The sequence below is a fragment of the Cupressus sempervirens genome, chromosome 11 (genome assembly GCF_028749045.1).
Source record: "Cupressus sempervirens isolate cs-2001-9-10 chromosome 11, ASM2874904v1, whole genome shotgun sequence".
Lineage (NCBI taxonomy): Eukaryota > Viridiplantae > Streptophyta > Pinopsida > Cupressales > Cupressaceae > Cupressus > Cupressus sempervirens.
This window is the reverse complement of record NC_143128.1, coordinates 422,256,616-422,277,321: the sequence shown is the minus strand read 5'-3', so window position 1 is coordinate 422,277,321 and position 20,706 is coordinate 422,256,616.

Below are 20,706 nucleotides of genomic sequence, written 5' to 3'. Positions count from 1 at the left end.
ACTACTATAACTCACTTGGCATACATAGTGTACTCGACATATATGGTGGAATTGGTTAAGTGTGTTGACACTCAAATGTCAAAACCATTCTAAGAGAAAAAATCTCCCCCTTTGACATGAGTGTCAAAAACACTTAACTATGCATTAATGAACTAATTTGATTGAGTACATTCTTTATTCTTTCTTAGCATACATGCAAAATTTCAAAAATTGTTCAAAATTTTCTGAGCAACAATATACCCTATGACTCCCCCTAAGTTGATTATACTTGATCCATTCTTGAAACTAAAATTCTATGCTAATATGCCTAATTCTCTCTATCCTTTGTCCTATTTCTATTCCATGTGCCTGTATACTGTATCTTATCTATATGAGTTCCCTGTTTTAGATCTATTTTCCACATGCTTGTCAAAATTTTGCATCTCTGCCTCACTTTGTCTTATTTATTGTCTCCCTCTTTTTGGCTATCTATAGACTTTCCAATTTATTCTCAAAATGAATGAAAGAATATAATCAAAATTATCAAAATTTGGTATTCTCCATATATCTTCATATATCTCCATATATATATATATATCTCACCCTAATGTATATATCTCCCCCTTTTTGACACTGATGTCAAAGGGTTCTAAGGAGTAATACCATACTTAGCCAAAAATGTACTATTTACCTATAGGATTATCTTCAAAGCTGCATCCCAATTCTCCAATGCAATGTCTAGTGACTTGTGCTGGATGGTAGTCTTTGTAGCAAGGTGAACAAGTCCATCTAGGGTAGAAAGATTTGGATCTTTCTTTAAGACTATTTCTGCATATGCTTGCTCCTTGTGGAGGACCTCTAAGTGTGGGGTTATGGAGGACTGGATTTGCATCAGTTTTTCCTTTATGTTTGCCTCCTTTGTTGTTAATATAGCTAATTCCCTTTTTGTGTGAAGCATCTATGCAAAATGCTTCTCACTCTAAGCTAGATTTGTTGGAAGTTGCATGCTAGAAATCTTGAGATTTCTTTCCAAGCTCATTATTCTTTGGCTAGTGTCTTATATGAAGTTGGAAAAATCACACATTTTTTTGTACAATGAGAAAGTGTTCCCAAGTACAATTTTCAATCTTTCTAGTTTCTTAGCCAATTCAACTTGTGCAAATGCTATATCATTTGATATTTTCTCATTTAGTTTATGCTAGAATTTTCTTTTGACCATTCCATTAATTTTAAATTTGTATCATGGTCTGCATTAGTCACCTGGTCAACTATATCTGATAGTTGTTCTATTATAAGCCTTGTTTCATTTAGTGACTACAAGCTGAAGGTATCCATGAAGATGCCCTTTATCTCATTCAATGCTTGCCTATACTTGTATTCTCTTCTCAATACTTCTTGTCTCTTTCTCCTATCTAGTGCACCTTGTATTTCATTTATCTTTTCTATGGTGAGGGTGCTAGATTCATAGGAGTGAATGATGATCTCTTCATCAAGTTCAGGATATCCATAGTGAAGTATCCTGGCTACCTTTCTAGAGCTCAAGCCTAGCATTTGAACTTGTATTGATATCATATCAGTGCTTGGCTTCTAAAGAGTCTAAGTGGGAGTACCAATTTTTTTTAATTCAACCAATGTCTATATTATAGCTTGCTCCTCATCTCTTTCTTCTTTCTTCTTTTCTTTTGATTTCCCTTTATCACTGGCAATTTCTCGGGGTAAACCTGATGACTATTCTTATTTTTCTATATCTTCCCTTATTGTTCTACTCAGCATCTAAAGTGCATCACTTACTAATTTTGGTGGAGATGGTGGTAGAAGTAGTAGGAGTTTAGTAGCATTAAAGGTTGAAGGTGGTTCTTTTGTTTGCACGTGGACTTCTTTTGGATCTACTACTTCCTTGTTTAACTCATCAACATTGATCATCACTAGGTTTGTACATAGGTGATCTTGTTGTGTAGATTGATCAAAGATCTTTGAGAGATCCTCTATAGTTAAAGGATTGATGTTTTGACATGAAGTGTCAATAACATCCTTTATTTGTATGGTGTCTGCAGGTGTGATGGTTGCATGAGGAGGGCTAAGAGGTGGCATTTGTGTGTCTTGTACACTTTGTTCTTCCTATTCATCTAATTCCTTTTCCTCTCCTTTAGCTATATTCTCTTCTTCTTCCTCCTTATTTACTTCCTCTTCTACTCTTCCTTCCTCACCTTTCTTCTCCTCTTCATCTTTCTTCTCTTTCACTTTCTTTGTTGTCTCTTTTGCTTCTTTTCTCTTTGAGCTGGCCTCTGCCTTATATTCCTCATCAAATACATCATCAATTTTCTTGTATATTGCCTTCCACAATTTTGTGGATTTATTTACAACATCCTTTATCTTATTTTGGAGGATGCAAAATGCTCTATATTTAGGAGAAAATTTTCTATTGTGCCTTTTATTTGCCTTAGCTATTTGACCTTTAGTCAAGTTTGGCAACACTCTAGCTAGGGTTGATTTTCTTATCTCCTTTTCCATTTGTAAACAAAAATGCCACTTATCTTCAACTATCTTCTATAGCTCCTTGGGCATTTTACTATCTAATTCTAGAGGTGTGTGTTTGTATTCAACCATCATTGCATACATTGATTCCTCTATTTTATTTTGCTCTTCTTTATTGAGCTTATTAAAGTCTATAGTCTTTAAACCATTCAAGTTTTCTTTTCTAATATTTACACATAACTTGCCAATGGTAGACTTGGAGGGATGACTTACCACTCTAAATTGGTTGTTGTCATCTGACTCTATTCTTTCTTCTAGGCAACATATTTCCTTCTCTTCCTTGGTTCTTCACCAATCTACTTTGTGGCTTTCTTCTTCTCTTTGGCATCATTTTTTTCCTTTTGAGTTGCATCTCTAGTGGTAGCCCTTGTAGTAGGCTTCTTTTTTCTGACTAATATGGGCTTTGTCCCCTTCTTTTCCTTGGGCAGGGATGCAGGCTAAGTTTTGGCTTTCCTTTTGGTGGCTTTGGCTTTAGTGGGCGCTTCCTCAACTTCTTCTTCCTTAGCACCTTCTTCTATGTCCTCTCCTAGGCCTTGTGTCAATTCCAATGGCCCTTGCCTTGGTTCATCTTCTTCTTTTTCACTCTCATCTTCATCTTCATATGCTTCTTCATCTGCTTCTTCTACTATAGTGCATGTTGCTTCTATATCAGCTCCAAATCTTTTCTTGAGCTTTCTTAGAATTTTGTCATTCTTCACTATAGAGGCTGTCTTCAAATCTAATACCACCCTAGATTTGACAATATCATAAGTCCAAAAGGGTTTTGTAGCATTTCCTATCTCCCCTACAAGTAAAGCAATGATTGTAGTTGAAGCTTGGTCTACATCAAGCTCATATCCAAGTGGCCTAAGCCATCTTACTCTTGATACCATAGCTTGGATGTAGGTGTAATCTATGTCAACCAAGAAATAAATTTCATTTACATGCTACTCAACTAGTGATACTGGTATCCTCATCCTTTTTTTCATGGACTTCTTGAAGTCCTCAAAGTAGCTTGTCATCCAAGCATCAAATTGTCTCCCATTTGCTCAATAAACTCATTGACCTATGTGACGATTGTCTTGTTAGGATCCCAATTTACCTTTCCAACTAACATAAATTATTTCATGTCATGACATAGAAAAATATACAAACCAACACTAATCCAAATTTGCATTGAGCTCCTTTAGATTTCCTTATGGCTCCCAAATTTTCATTGATTTGTTGTAGCATGAGCTCTACTAGATCATAAGTGTGGTCCTTCTTCACAAGTTTGTATGTAACATCTACTACTATACATAGCACACTATTCAATCTACTTGATTGATAGAATTTGTGAGATATGACTCTAACGGAGAAATCAAGTAGGGGTTTAGTGATGGTGTCAATGGTCATTCCCCTGTTGTTTCATTTGGCACTAGTTCTCTATGGCATCCCTTTTGTCACTTCTTAGGGTCTTAGGCCAATCTACGGTTGGGAATCTAGTAACCCTATGAACAATTTTCTTTGTGATCTTCACTGGCCTTATTTCTAACCAAAATGATCCATCATGAATTTGACTCAACACTGTACAAATCCATTCAGTCTTAAATGCAATGGGGAAAACTAGGGCATTATTTAAAGCCTTCTTCTCAACTACTGAGAACTCATCCTTCAACATACCTTTGTCACACATATTTTCAAAGGCATTGAAAATTTCTAGGTCACCTATGGCTCCAATCTTATAGTTATAACATTTCTTGATTTTTTTGGATCATTACTACTTTGTCTAGAATGATTGACAAAGCACTAGCTAGGTCATTTTTATACACAACCTTGGAAATGGGTTTAAATTCTAGTTGCTTAATCTCATTACTAACAAGTTGGACTTCATGACTATCCTTTCCCTTTGTGGTTTTAGACAAAGATGCTATCTTGACCAAACTAAGGTTTAATATTTAAATAAACTTTCTAATACTATGTAGCTTAGCACTTTGATGAAATACCTTTGAATCAAAGAGTTCAAGTTGAATTGCTATTGAGATCAGTGTAAATCATTGCTAAATCATTGTTTGATTGCCTATTCACTCTTCTCATTTTTTCTTTGTGTTCAAATGGCTTGAAAATGAGTGATTTTCAACTTTATTGGGCTCAAAACTTAGCATTTATTGCATAGTGCTTATAGCTATACACTCGGCATCCACTATTTTTAATTTACTTAGCAACCACTAACATATCTAATTTGGCATCAACTAGACTTTTCAGCTTGACATTTACTAGAGTTTCACTTGACATCCAAGTGTAGCTCAACATCTTTTACAAAATTTTCAATTTTTAACTTGACATCTTTTCTCATGCAGATTTCTTCTTAGCAACACTTCTTTGTTCCTTTGGGCTGATGTATGATACATCTTTATATATATCAGCCCCATGTACCTATCTTGTGCTTAATTAGATGAAGTGTGATCACTTGACCTCTTGGGTGAAGTGATCTCTCCATTGGATGTACTTGATCCATCTCTTCTTTTCCATGTCTTTTTCATTTCTGCCCTGTTGTGTTCCATATCAACTTTTTCTTTACCCTTGATGACTTCTAACTTGGGTGCCTTGGCCTTTGTTGGGCAATACATATTGACATGTCCTATCTTCAAACAACTAAAACATGTGGTTTGGCTTAACCACCTATTGTAATTTCCCTTGAAGTGTGTTCTTATGAAGTTCTAGGGAACATGACCATATTCTTGATAGTAGTGACAAATTTTCCTAGTATTGTAATCCCAATTGTAGTGGTGTGCATTGTTGTTTCTCTTTGTAGGATGATTAGGCGTCCACTTAGGTTTTGACCTACACTCAAAAGCTCTATGTCCATACTTTTTGTAGTTGTAGTAGTGACCATCAAATCTTGGTGTCCTCACGGTCTTGGTTTTGAAATCTTGTGTTGAGTGTCCTTGCATGTTACACTTGTGACAATAATCTTTTTTTTTGGATGTATCCTATTGATTGTGTTGATCCAATAAATAAGATTGACAAATGAGTGTCAACAAACTTAACCATTTTCACCATACATTTTGAGTACACAATAGGAGCTGAGCCAAAATTTATTTATGTACCGAGTCATAGATAGTGTTGAACAAACTATAGTTGATGCCAAGCAGAACACATTTTAGTATATTTTGAGTTATACAGAATTCAACATGTGTTGAGTAGACTAGAACATAGTGTGTGCTGAGAATTGTGAAGTTAATAGGAGTCGAGTAACTCAGGAATCAATAGGAGCTGAGTAACACAGGAAACATAGTGGATGCCAAGCAATCCAGAATAGATGGTGTCGACCATCAGTATTACTTTATGAGGTGAGCAATGCAGAATTAGCATAAGAGTTTGTGCCAATACAAGCCAAGATGTAAAATGGTTATGCATTATTAATGATAGGATAAGGAGATAAGATCAAATCCTTTCATTTACCTATGCAATCCTCATGCAGCCAATCAGAAAATTGGAATTGCATGCAGCCAATGGGTGAATTTATAGGGTTTGAGTGGGAACACTTTATCCAAGGATGCATAATGATCCACTAATCTTTATAAGAGAGTCCTAACACCATTGAAATAGAGTTGGAGAAAAGAAGGAATAGCAGAGGCCTTTATTAAGGTCATTGCAAAGCTTTGGTGTCAAATATTAAGTGGAAAGGACAACAATTAGACATTCAGTTGATAAGAACAAAGCAAGGGATATGAATATATATCATATCTCAAGAGATCAAGATCAGGGAAAGAAGATCAAGTGCCTATATTCAACAATCAAGGATTGTAAGCTATCAAGTTTATTATACCTAATACTCTTTAGCCATTATATTAGAAAGGAAACCCTATGTTGATAGGTTAGGTTAAAAACTATCTTGTAGATCCTTTAAAAAGGTGATTAAATCCTTTAATAGGGTAACACTTCATACAAAGTGTTTGTAAATCCTTTAACTAGGACATTATTGACACAGTGTAAAGCCTTTAACAGAACAAGCCTTTAACAAGGCAAACCATCAGAAGTGGTTGAAATTAATTGCTGCAGTAATTTCGTGGGTATCATCCCCACCCTAGTTTTACCTTCTTATTCTTGGAGGGTTTCTGGGTCACCAAAATCTCAAGTGTTATGTGGTGATGCATGTTTGTTTCACATGATTGTTTAATGTTTATATGAATGCATGACAATTTCAGTTATATGTTATTAAGGGTATAAAAAGTGGTTAAAAGGCTAGTACTTTTGATTCACCCCCCCCCCCCCCCCCCCCCCCCCCCCCCCGCCTTCTCAGAAGATCTCTTCCCATTCAGATATTCCAACAATTGGTATCAGAGCTAAGTTCTCTCAAGGAGAAGCCTAATAGCTTGGAGGAAAAGATCTGAAGATGGAAGTCTTCAAACTTGGGAAGATCATTGAAAACTAGGTGATAGATGTGCATCTCGCTCTACACAAAGGAGAGGAAACTAGAGAGAAATTAAGTAAATCCTTAAAAAGAAGGAAGGAAATAGCCATAGATGAAAATGATATTCACTACAAGGAGATTCCAAAGAATTTGATACAACAATAGTAGAACTGATGGAGAAAAATAGAGCTCAAGCATAAGAGATAAGAACTCTTAAGATAGAGCATGAATCATAGGCCATGATGCTATGTGAAATTATTGAACAAAAGAAAAGAGTAGTTGAGGATAGAGTTATAATGGAAGATGACAAAAGAAATCTTACAAATAGACTTGAGGAAAAATGTACTAAATTAACAAGGACCTCAAACATGCAGATGGATACACTTGCCCAAATGATGAACCTTCATCATGAACTCAATATGAAGGATATTGAGATCTCTACTTTGAGGATGCAGAATGAACAATTGCAGAATGAATTAAACAGAGAAAAATAAATAGTAGACAATCTCAACAAGTCAAGTGAAGCCATCAAGTACTTTGAATAGTTGCTGAAATCCCCAAGATCAGCCCATGATAGATCAGGACTTGGATACAATAGCACTAAAGTTGGTGAATCATCAAAGAGTGCTGAGCAAAGAAGTGATAAAGATAAAAATCCTAAACCCACTTGTCATTACTGTGAAAAAAATGGGCATACTGCTAATGTTTGCAGTAGTAGAAGGATCAATCAGCCTAACACACTCAAAAGCAAGAGTTACTATCACAAGTGCAAGATGCAAGGACATATGACACAAGATTGCATGTCCAAAGTCACAAGGACACAAAGATTTGATGGACATTTCCATAATTGCAAAAAGTATGGACATAGAGCCTTTGAATGTAGATCAAAGTCTATGTGGACACCAAATCAACATGTAAGAAGGGACAACTATGAAAACCATTACAATTGGGACTACAATACAAGGAAAAGTTGTCACTATTGTTAAGAGTATGGACATATACCCCAGAAGTGCATAAGAACACATTTCAAGGGGAACTATAAAAGATGGTTGAACCAAACTACTTACTTCAATTGCTTGAAAACTAGACATGTCAGCTCAGGAATTGTCCAAAAAAGGCCAAGGTACCCAAGACTGAAGTAAATGAGGGCAAAGAAAAGATTGGTGTGGAACACATCAGAATAGACATGAAGAAGACATGGCAGAAAAAGGATGGATCAAGTACATCTAATGAAAGGGTCACTTCACCCATGAGGTAAAGTGATCATTTCTCATCCAACTAATCACAAGATAAACCTATAGGGCTGATACATATAAGGAAGTATCACACATCAGCCCTAAACCATGAAGAAGCATTGCAAAGTATAAATCTGCATGAGATAAGATGCCAAGACTAAACTTGAATGATGATGTCAAGCTATCTTTGGATGTCAAGTTAAGTAGTCAAGAGGAGGCCAAGTTATTAACAAAGTATGTAGATGTTGAGTAAGTACAATTGCCAAGTGGATGCCGAGTTGAAAAACCTTTGGAAGCTGAGTGATAGGTGTAAGTACGAAATTGCATTAAATGCAAGGTTTTTGTGTTGCTTAAAGGTGAAAATTGATTCATTTTTGAGCCATTCAAACGAAGAGCAATTACCAAGAGCATGAGTGAGTGATTTTCAAGCTTTCAACCAGTGTTTTGCAGTGATTCAACATCTACCCAAGCGATCTAAGCATTTATCCAGGTATTTCCTTAGGGTTCTAAGTTTTATAGTTTGTGAAGTTTTCTTTAATTGTCAAACCCTAGTTCAGATATAAATGGGGTCTAGTTCAAAGACAACTCAAGGGAAAGTGAGCCATGAGATTTAACTTGTCAACAACGAGGTTAAACAACTTGATTTTAGACCTATACTAGAAGTTGCATATAACAGTCATCCCACTGGTGTCCAATCCGCCATCCTTGAAAACTTTTTTATGGTTCAGGATGTGTGAAAGTGTTATAGCTATAAAATAGGAGCCATAGGAGACTTAAAAATCTTTAATGCCTTTGAAAAACTCTATAATAATGGTATCTTGAAAGATGAGTTTTCTATCATAGAGAAGAAGGGTTTAACCAAAGCCCTAGTTTTTCAATCGTATTCAAAACTGAATGGATACACATAATACTTAGTAGAATCCATGATGGATCATTCTAGTTAGAACAATGACTAGTCAAGATTACCAAGAAAATGGTTCATAGGGTTACACATTTTCCAACCCTAGATCGGCCCAAGACATTGAGAAGTGAAAAGAAGGAAACAATTGAGAAGAACACAGGTGCAAAATGGAACAATAGAGGCATGACCATAGATACCATAACTGATCCCCTTCTAGACTTTGCTGTAAGGATCATATCACATAAATTTTATCAATCTAGTAGGTTGAATAGTGTACCCTGCATAGCAGTGGATGTGGTATATAAGCTTGTAAAGAAAGACCACACCTATGACCTTGCAGAGCTCATGTTGCAATAGATCAATGAAAATCTTGGAGCTATTAGAAAGTCCAAGGGAGCACAATGTAAATTTGGTTCAGTGTTGGTTTGTATGTTCTTTTATGTGATGAAGGAATTCCCTTCATTTGGAAAAGTCAACTAGAGTTATAATAGAACCATTGTTGATCAAATAAATGATTTCATTGCACAAATGGGAGATAGATTTGATGATCAAATGTCTATCTATTTTGATGATTTCAAAAATGCAATGAAGAAAAGAATGAGGATAACAGTTTCACTGGTGGAAGAGCATGTAAATGGCATATGCTTTCTGATTGACATTGATTATACTTACATTCAAGTAGTCCTTCCAAGAGAAAGATAACTTAGACCATTGGGATATGAGCTTGATGTTGACCAAGCTTATGCAACCATCACAACATTACTTGCCAAGGAAATGGACAAATCTGCAAAGGCATTCAGAACATTTGACACTATCAAATCAAGAGTTGTTACAGAACTCAAGACAGCCACAGTAGTTAAGAAGAAGGACAAGTTGGTGAGGAAGATAAAGAAGAAATTTGGTGCTAAAGAAACAATGCAATAGGCAAGGCAGAGGAGATTAGTGAAGGAGAAGAAGAAGGTGATGAAGAGAAAGATGAGGATGAGCCAGAACAAGGGCCACTTGAATTATCACAAGGCCAAGGTGAAGACAAAGATGAGAGTGCCAAGGAAGAAGAAACCAAGGAAGCACCCCATCAAAGGTAGAGTCATCAAAAGGAAGGCAAAGACACCTCCTACTTCTAAGCCTTCACCAAGGAAAGCTACCATGCAAACACCCAAGAAGCCAACAACCAGAGCTACAACAAGGGCTTCTACACAAAAGGCCAAAGAGGAAGCGAAAAAGAAGAAGAAGTTAGTCAAGAAGGCACAGGAAGAGCCAATGAAAAGGAAAAGATATGTAGCTCAACCTAATATTGATGAAGAAGATCAGACTAAAAAGGTAAGTCATCCTCCTAAGTCTTCAGTTGATATATTGTGTGAGAAGATTAGGAATGGAAACTTAAGTGAAATAAAAGGAATTGATTTCAATAAGTTAAGTAGAGAGGAACAAAATACCATTGAAGAATCAGTTTTTGCATTAATGGTATAGTTCAAGTATACACCTCTTGAACTAGATGGACAATTTCTAAAAGAATTGTCTAAAATCATAGAAAACAAATGGCATTTCTGTCTAATGATGGAGAAAGAGATGAGGGAATCAACCCTAGCAAACATACTGCCCGATTTGACAAAGGAACATGTAACTCAAGTAGTCAAATGACATAATAAAAGGTTTACACCTAAATATAGGGCATTCTCCATCTTACAAAACAAAATTATAGAATTTTTACAAAGAACTACAAGAGCATGGAAGAATTTATATAAGAAGACTGAAGATGTTCTTGAAGAGGAGTACAAAGAAGAAGTTGTTGCTAAACCTGAGGAAAGAAGGAAGAGGAGAGAAGAGAAGACAGAAGAAGAGAAAAAGGTTGAAGAAGAGAAAAACAAGAAATAAAGAGAGGAGGAAGGAAAAGATGAAGACAAAGGTACTGATGAGCAACAAAGTGTGCAAGACACACAACTTTCACCTCCTAGTCCTCCTCACTCTACTACCACACTTGTAGAAATCATAAAGATTAAGGATGTTGTTGACACCTCATGTCAAAACATCAATCCATTAATTGTAGAGGATCTTACTAAGATCCTTCACCAAACAACTCTACAATCACAATTATGTACAAGTCCCATATTGGTTAGTGTAGATGATCTCCAAAAGTCAATAGATAAACTTAAAGAAACCAAGGTGTCACCACAAGAACCACCTCAAATCATTCAAACTATTGGGCTTACATTTCTACCACCTCCATCACCACCAAAAATAGCCATTCAAGCTCATCAGGAGCTAAGTGCAATAATAGAGGAAGTCATAGGTATAATAGTACAAACAACAAGTATACCTCTAGCAGTAGTGACACAAGAAGAAGAAGCAGCCAAGGAAGAAGAAGAGGACAAAGAAGAAACACAAAATAAGGAGGAGTCTACAATACAAACTTTGGTTGAATTGCCAAAAATAGGAACTCCTACCAAACCTATTCAGAAGCTGAGTACTAAAATGATGACCTTACATGTCAGTACACCAAGCACACTTTCTACTAGGGTAGCCAGGACCATTCATTATGGAATTCCTAAGCTTGATGAAGAAATTAAAATACCTTATTATGATTCAAGCACTCTAAATGATGAAAAGATGAATGAAATATAAAGTGCATTGGATAAGAGAAGGAGGCAAGAGGTAATGAGGAAAGACTACAAATCCAAGTAGGCAATGAATGAGATCAAAGATATATTCATGGATACCTTCATCCTACAACCTCTAGATGCAAACAGGCTAATTCTTGAACAACTATCTGATATAGTTGACCAAGTGAATAATAAAGACCATGATACCAATGTAAAACTAATGGAATGGTTAGAAAAGAAGTTTGTAGGTAAGGTCAACCAAAAGATAGCTAATAATATTATTTTGGGACAGGCTGACCTAGCTAAGAAATTGGATTATGTAAAGATTGTCTTAGGGAACATCTTTTCCCTTTATAGAAAATTGTGTGATTTTTCCAAGTTCACACAAGAAATAAATTTGAAAATTTTGAACCTTGAGAATAAATTAAAGCTCTCTAGCATGAAACTACCCTTAGATCCTATAAAGGGTGGAAAGCAATTTGCTCAAATACTTCACACTCAGAGGGAATTAGCTGCATTATCAACAGAAGAGGCCACTATTAAAGAAAAATTGATGCAAATACAAGCCTCTATCACTCCTCACTTGGAAGTATAACACAAGGAGAAAATGTATGCTGAAATACTCTTGAAGAAGGATCCAAATATTTCTACACATGAAGGACTTGTTGATCTAGTATCAGAGCTTGCAATCCAACAAAAGTCATTGGATATTGCCCTGAATAACTGGGATGCAACTCTCAAAATACTCCTTCAGGTAAATAAGATAGTTTTGGCCAAGCATGGCATTACCATTTAGGACATTTTGACATCAGTGTCAAAAAGGGGGAGATAGTATCTAAGGGGGAGATATTATTAGAAAGATATATTAAAAGAGAAGATAAGCACAATGGCACAAGACATTAGAATTCATGACATGACAAGGCATAATCAACTCAGGGGGAGTTATAAGTTATAATATTTTTTTTTGACATTTTGTAAGTAAAGAGTGTACACATAAGGTTTAGATCATGAATGATCAGTTAAGTGTTTTTTAGACTCATGTCAAAGGGGGAGATTGTTGATCTAATAAATAAGATTGACAAATGAGTGTCAACACACTTAACCATTTTCACCATACATGCCGAGTACACAATGGGAGCCAAGCCAAAATTTCTTTATGTGTTGAGTCATAGATAGTGCTAAGAAAACTACAGTTGATGCCAAGCAAAACACATTTTAGTATATGCCAAGCTATACAGAATTCAACATGTGTTGAGTAGATCAGAACATAGTGTGTGCCGAGCATTGTAAAGTTAATAGGAGCTGAGTAACTTAGGAATTAGTAGGAGCTGAGTAACACAAGAAACAAAGTGGATGCCGAGCATCAGTATTACTTTATGAGCCGAGCAACATAGGATTAGCATAAGATTTTCTGCCAATACAAGCCAATATGTAAAATGGTTATGCATGATTCATGATAGGATAAGGAGATAAGATCAAATCCTTTCATTTGCATATGCAATCCTCATGTAGCCAATCAAAAAATTGGAATTGCATGCAGCCAATGGGTGAATTTTTAGGGTTTAAGTGGGAACACTTTATCCAAGGATGCATAATGATCCAGTAATCTTTATAAGAGATTCTTGATGCCATTGAAATAGATTTGGAGACAAGAAGGAATAGTAGAGGCCTTTATTAAGGTCATTGCAGAGCTATGGTGTCAAAGATTAAGTGGAAAGGACAGCAGTTAGACATTCAGTTGATAAGAACAAAGCAAGGGATACAAATGTATATTAATCTTAGGAGATCAAGATTAGGGAAAGAAGATCAAGCACCTATAATCAGCAATCAAGGATTGTAAGCTATTAGGTTTATTATAACTAATACTCTTTAGCCATTGTATTAGAAAGGAAACCCTATGTTGATAGGTTAGCTTAACAACTATCTTATAGATCCTTTAAAAAGGTGATAAAATCCTTTAACAGGGTAATACTTCATGTAAAGTGTTTGTAAATCCTTTAACTAGGTCACTATTGACACAGTGTAAAGCCTTTAATAGGGTAGGCCTTTAACAGGGCAAACCATCAAAAGTGGTTGAAATTAATTGCTATAGTAAATTTGTGGGTATCATCCCCACCCCAGTTTTACCTTCATATTCTTGGAGGGTTTCTGGGTCACCAAAATCTCAAGTTTAATGTGGTGATGCATGTTTGTTTCACATGATTTTTTAATGTTTATATGCATGCATGAAAATTTCAGTTATATGTTATTAAGGGTATAAAAAGTGGTTAAAAGGCTAGTACTTTTGATTCCCCTCTCTCCCCCCCCCCCCCACCCCCCCACCCCCCCCCCCCCCCCCTCTTAGAAGATCTCTTCCCATTAAGACATTCCAATAGATTGGTCTTTCTACTCCTACAAACATTAGCAGTGTGCCCCTTTTTATTACAAAAATGACAAGTGGGTTTATAGTTCTTACCTTTGTCACTCCTTTTCTCAGCACTCTTCGATGTTTCACCTTCTTCAGTACTGGTGAATCCTAGTCCTGAAGTGTCATTTCTTGATCTTGGTGATTTCAGCAACTACTCAAAGTGCTTGACGGCTTCACTTGACATGTTGAAGCTCTCTGCTATCTCTTTTTCTCTTTTTAACTCATTTTGCAATTGTTCATTCTACATTTTTAGGGTAGAGATCTCAATGTCCTTCATGTTTAGCTCATGATGGGCATTCATCATCTGACTAAGTGTATCCAACTACATGTTGGAGATCTTTGTGAGTTCTATGGACTTCTCCTCAAGTCTATTTGCAAGGTTTCTTTTGTAATCCTCAAGCATGGCTCTATCCTCAATTTCTCTCTTCTTTTGTTTAGTTATTTCATATAGCATCATGGCTTATGATTCTTGTTCCATTTTAAGAGATCTTATCTCTTTTACTTGAGCTCTATTTTTCTCCATCAATTCTTCTATTGCTGCATCAAACTCCTTGGAATCTCCATTGGCAAAAACTTATGTGGTGTCAATCTCCTTGTAGTTTGTGTCATTCTTAGCTATGGCTATGTCCTTTCTTCTTTTCAAAGATTTTCTCAATTTTTCTTTGGCTTCCTCTACCTTGTGTAGAGTGAGGTGCACATCATTCACTTGATTGTCAATAATCTTCCCAAGTTTGAAGGCTTCCATCTTCAGACCATTTCTCTAAGCTATTAAGATTCTTCCTTGTGAGAACCAAAATCTCTAATACCAATTGTTGGAATGTTCAAATGGGAAGAGTAATTCTGAGAGGGGGGGGCGGGGTGAATTTGAAGTAACTAGTTTTTTCTCTTTTTTAAACCCTCATTAACACATAACTGAAAGTAAAGTACATGTATATAAACATATAAGGAAACATGAAATGAAAGTATGTATCATCTTTTAAACCCTCATTAACACATAACTGAGAGTAAAGTACATGCATGTAAACATATAAGGAAACATGAAATCAAAGTATGTATCAACACATGACATAAGAGATTTGGTAAACTAGAAACCCTCTAGGAATAAAAAGGTAAAACTGGGGTGGGGATGATACCCACAAAAATCACTACAACAATAAATGTTCAACCACTTCTAATGGTCTGCCCTGTGAAAGGCATGCCCTATTAAAGGCTTTACACTACGTCAATAGTGACCTAGTTAGAGGATTTACAAACAATTTACATGAAGTGTCACCCTATTAAAGGATTTACAACAGGTTGTTAAACCCACCTAATACATTGGATTTTCAATCACCTTCTCCAAATGTTCTCCTACCTAGCTATTAAGCTAACCTATCAATATAGGATTTCCAGCATCTAATACAATGGCAAGAAAGTATTGGAATAATAAACTTGACAATATGAAATCTCTAATTGCTGAATTTAGGTACTTGATCTACTCTCTCTAATCCTAATCCTTTGAGATCTTATATCTAATCATGTTCCTTGTCCCTTGTACTATTCTGATCAACTGGATATGAAATTGCTACTTTGTTCCTCTAAGTCTTTCCTTCTTCACAGTAAAATTTTTCTATAGTCTCCCTATACACTATTCTCTCTCACACATGCAATGGATTTTTTGACCTCCTTTTAAAGATTGTGAAGACTTAGGGTTAGGTATGGATCTATGATCCATATTAAATCTCAAATTCCTGCTCATACCTTGCATTTTTCTCATTGGTTGCATGCCTTCTCCATTTTTATGATTGGCTACATGTAGATTGTATAAGGAATGTAAAATATTTGTCCTTATCCTTTTTATCCTTCAAAATCTCTCTATGTTAACTCCAAAAATGGTTTACATCTGAGTTTATGAGGGCACAAATCATATGTTGATTTTGTGTTACTCAGCACATATTATATTACTATTGCTCGACACATGAATGTTCTTATATTGCTTAGCACATGTTACATTTCTAGATTTCTTGGCACCTATTACACTCTGTGTTGCTTGGCACATGACTATTCCTAGATCACTTGGCACATACTATGCTTTGTCTTGCTCAGCATGAACTATGACTCAACACCTATTAAGATTTTGACTCGACAACTAGTATAACTCACTTGGCATACATAGTGTACTCAGCATATATGGTGGAATTGGTTCAGTGTGTTGACACTCAAATGTCAAGACCATTCTGAGACCAACAATTTCCTGCAAGTTGTTATTCTATTGCTTAGTAGTAAATGTACTATGTCATGGTTGATATTTTTCCCTCTTTTCTGGAGATGTTTGTTCAAGACTTTTATGTCATTTTTTTAATAAGTGTCCAATCATCTATATAATGGATTTAGATCATCTTAGTAAGCTAATGAGAAAATAGATAGTGCTGGTTTAAGATTGGGAAATTAATCTTTTATGTTCTTCATGAATTATTCAGTTGATGTAATCAAAGACAAATTTTGATGAAAGGGTAATTTTGGAATACTTATAGTGCTCATAGTTATTTGAAACCAACCAAGGGGGCCCACTTGGGAGGTTGAATAGATTTAGGTGGAGTAGATTCATTCTTTTCAATTTCCTACTTTCAAGATAGATTTACTTTATTAGTCCTACAACATTGTTACTAAGAAAGTTCCTACGACACTTGTGGTAAATGATTGTGGTAGATGTTTTGAGTTGTTAACTAGTTTAGGTTCATTTTCCAAAGCTTTTTGCAGTTATCTATTGTTAGCCCAAGTGCGTTGACTATTTTGTAATAGTAGTAAAGATTCCTTTCATGCATTTTACTTTCCTACAACATAGGTGTAAAGACTCTTAAAGGAACTTAGTGCACATATAATGCTGACCCATTTCAAGTCCTACATCCTTGGGTTGACAATTCAAGTGTATTTCATGATGGAATAGGTAGTCTTTAGAATAGATATAGTCTTTAAGAGAGACAATAGTGTGATATCATTACTAGTAGCTCCCATCCAATCTCATAATCCTAGATCCCTAGGGCTACATCTCCAAATTTGAATAAATGGTGTAGCATCACTCACCTAGTAGCCAAGTTATACACAAATAGATCTCCATGAATTAGAATACTAAGGAAGTTCCATCCATCCTCCAAGGTCATAGTAGCCTCCCACATCAGCAAATGGAATGAACTAGTCTATGAATGCCATCTCTCTATCAGTGCTATTAGTAGGGTTCTGTTCCCTCTCACCTCTAGCATAAATGTGATCTAATACAAACCAAGTCCTACCAAGATCTCTCTCTCACACTATATGTCATCTAATGATGCAACATTAGCTTCTGAGGCCTATGTGCTCTTATCTATAACAAGGGAAAATCCTCCTACATAACCATGTAGCCTATGTCAACCTTCTATGGCTTTGTATCTAGTTTAACCTATATTTGACCTAAGTTTGACTTTAGTTTAACTAAATTTGAATTTTTATAAGCATTTTTGACTAAGTCAACTTATTTTTAGAACTCTTTTTGGGGTTTTAAACATGTTTAGCAAGTTTCAGGTCATTTCGAGCTCATTTGCATCAATTTGACCCTCTGCCTATCCATCTGTCAACTTTTTCCTCCATCTAAGCTAGGTTTGAGTTTTTATGACCATCTTTACCTAAGTTGACTTATGTTTTCAAATCTTCCTAGGGTTTTGAACATATGGTCCAAGTTTCAAGTCATTCCAAGTTTGTTTGCACCCTTTTGGGCCCTTTGCATCACTCTTTATCAACATTTGACTAAGTTTGACCTATATCTACCCTAAGTTTGACTAATTTTGACAAATTTGACCACATTTGACTAAGTTTGAACCCTTTTCTAACATCATCCTAGGGTCTTTCTAGTGTACCCCAAGTTTTGAGTCAATCTGGGCTCATCCAAACCCCATTCGGAGCCCTAAAGTATCCTAGGGTGCAGTTGGGGCACCAAACTACACCCATGGTGAACTTGGTCATGCCAAGTGCACTTATTATGAACTTGGCCATGCCAAGTGTTCTCACTACATAGTTGGCTACATTTTGGGTGTGGTTGGCATGTTTTGATGCCATAAACTAGCCCAAAGACTCTGTTTGACCTCTGTTTGACCCTTGATTGAATCCTAAGTGTCTAAAAAGCATAGTAAATAATAAAATACACAAAGATAACTTATATATACTTAGTGAAGGTCCTGCATCTTCCTATCATTAGTAGGTATGCACTCATTCGCCATGGTGTTGCTCCCTAGGTAACTAGTCCATTATGCTTGCTCCAGAGCTCTTTTCTACCAAATGTGAGGGTGAAAATAACCTTCAAACCCTCTCTAAGCCCTTTTATAGTCTATTTATACCTAGATGGATGTGAAAGAGGTACTTTCTATGTTGGTCATGATGCTTTTTTGCACTCCAAAGACCATAAATTTCACATTTGAGCTCTGATTTGTGATCCATCAATTTCTATGGCTTTGTCTTCTCATTGTCAATGAAATTGACCTATCATATGTCCATGTTGGTCAAGTTATTAAAGGGGAACCAATATATACCACCATTACTAGGGCATACTTTTCTAGCTTTTTCATCAAGGTTCTTTGACACAACACTTGAAATCACATTGTATCAAAGATGGGCAAAATGTAGACACTCAAAAATGGTTTGCGTCTACAGTTTCATCACATTTTTGTACTAACTCATCCCATTTCCTCATTTCACTAATTCTAATCTTTTGGCCAACTTAATTATATCTCAACAATATCTTTTATCATTTATATCCTCTTGTACATCATTTTCATATCATTTTAGAATCATATCTAATCAACCAAAAATCATTTCAACATCATCAAAAATCATATCAAACCAACATAGAATCACCCGAAATCTACTCAAAATCATCCCTAATAAACCATAATCATCTTGAAACATGTTAGATACCTTAAATCAGTCATCATCTATCCAATCCTAGGCATTGTTGTGGCTTCTAGTTCCTCGAAAACCTATCAATCTATCAAACCTATCAAACTGACCTTGGTATTGTCATGGCTCTCACTGCTAGGTCAAACCATTGTTCTTGTCATTCAATCACTGAATTTTTTGAGTCCCTTACTATTAGATCATGAAATCATCAAACCATTTTAATAACAATGACAACATCTGTAGATGTTATTATGATCAACCATATCAATCAATCTTGATCATGTAGCATTTATGATATTGATTAAATTTTATGTATCTTTAATTCATGTCATGTGTCCTTGGCATGTTATCAATTGTAATCAATCAATCAATTTGACCATGGCTTTGATCTATCCATCATCATCCTAGTTAATCTACATAATTGTTTCATTTTCATCAAAGGATATTGTCACACTTATTTAATCAAATTGGCCAATCATCTACTGATTTTCTCTATAGGATTAAATAACCCATAATTTAATCCTATGTCATTTCACTATTTACTATTCCTAACTAACCTTTCAATTAATTGATGTTTTATTAAATAATTAATTCATCTTCACAAAATATGGGAATTAACAATTTCCTAAGTTCCATTTTCTACTCATAATTTCAAAATTCCTAATTTTTATTTGTGAGGATATATGGATTTTTAATTTAGATATTCTACATGATATTGACATAATCTTGACATCATCATGACACATGGGCATGACACATAATGGACTCTCCATATACACTTGGCTAAGAATTGTCATAATTAATATATTCTTATTCCTTACACATATCTATATTTGGATTCCATTGTCATATATTCTTGACTTTAATTAAGTGGGTTAGAGGTATCACATGACACTTCATAGATCCTCTTCCGTTTTCACCCATGGTGACTTTATGCATCATATAATCCTACATTTGACATCTTGTGTCAAATGTGTCATGGATATTCTAAGAAATCTCTTGCCAAGTCACATATCCAAGGTGAAAAGTCCAATTCTCTCATCTTGTGTGATGATTACAAATTGAGTATTCTTCATCTAATTGCCAGTCCCAAGCCTTGAGGTCCTAGCTTCTTAGTATCTTTATGCTTCAAATCACTTCTTCTAGTACTCTCATATAATTATCATTATCATAGGCTTTTTCTTCCTAATTGTTTTCATTATAGGCAATTGGAGCTACATCATATGGAGAAGAAAGAAGGACATGGGAGCTACAAATGCAAGAGGGGTTTTTAACTTTGTTTTGCTTTCTTTGTTTATTTGGCTTTCATGGTAGACTAGAGGGTATCAATGTATGTTTTATTGAGTTTATGATTTTGTCATAGTATGTTAGATATTATCCCATTTTCTAGTCCTCCACTTGGTAGCCCTAAGAAGTGAGTGTGTTGTAAGGGGGAGCTTATGGTGATAAGATCCTAGGCTGTCCACTCTAGATAAGCGTGACTAAACTTTGGTTCAAGTGGGAATTTGGTGGATACAGTCTTAAAGCCTAGGTTGTGATGTCTCTTTTAGATTTAACAACAAATATTCTTATTTATTGTGTCTTGTGTGTGTGAACAACATTAATCAAGATAAAATCAAATTTCCAAATTTACACCAACACACATGTGAACCTTGGATACTATCAAAAATTATCAAAACATGACACCTCTTGTCAACACATTGAAAACTTTTGTTCAACACTTGAGACTTTGAAAACATAGAGATGTGTAACCTTAAGAGTGTTTGGCA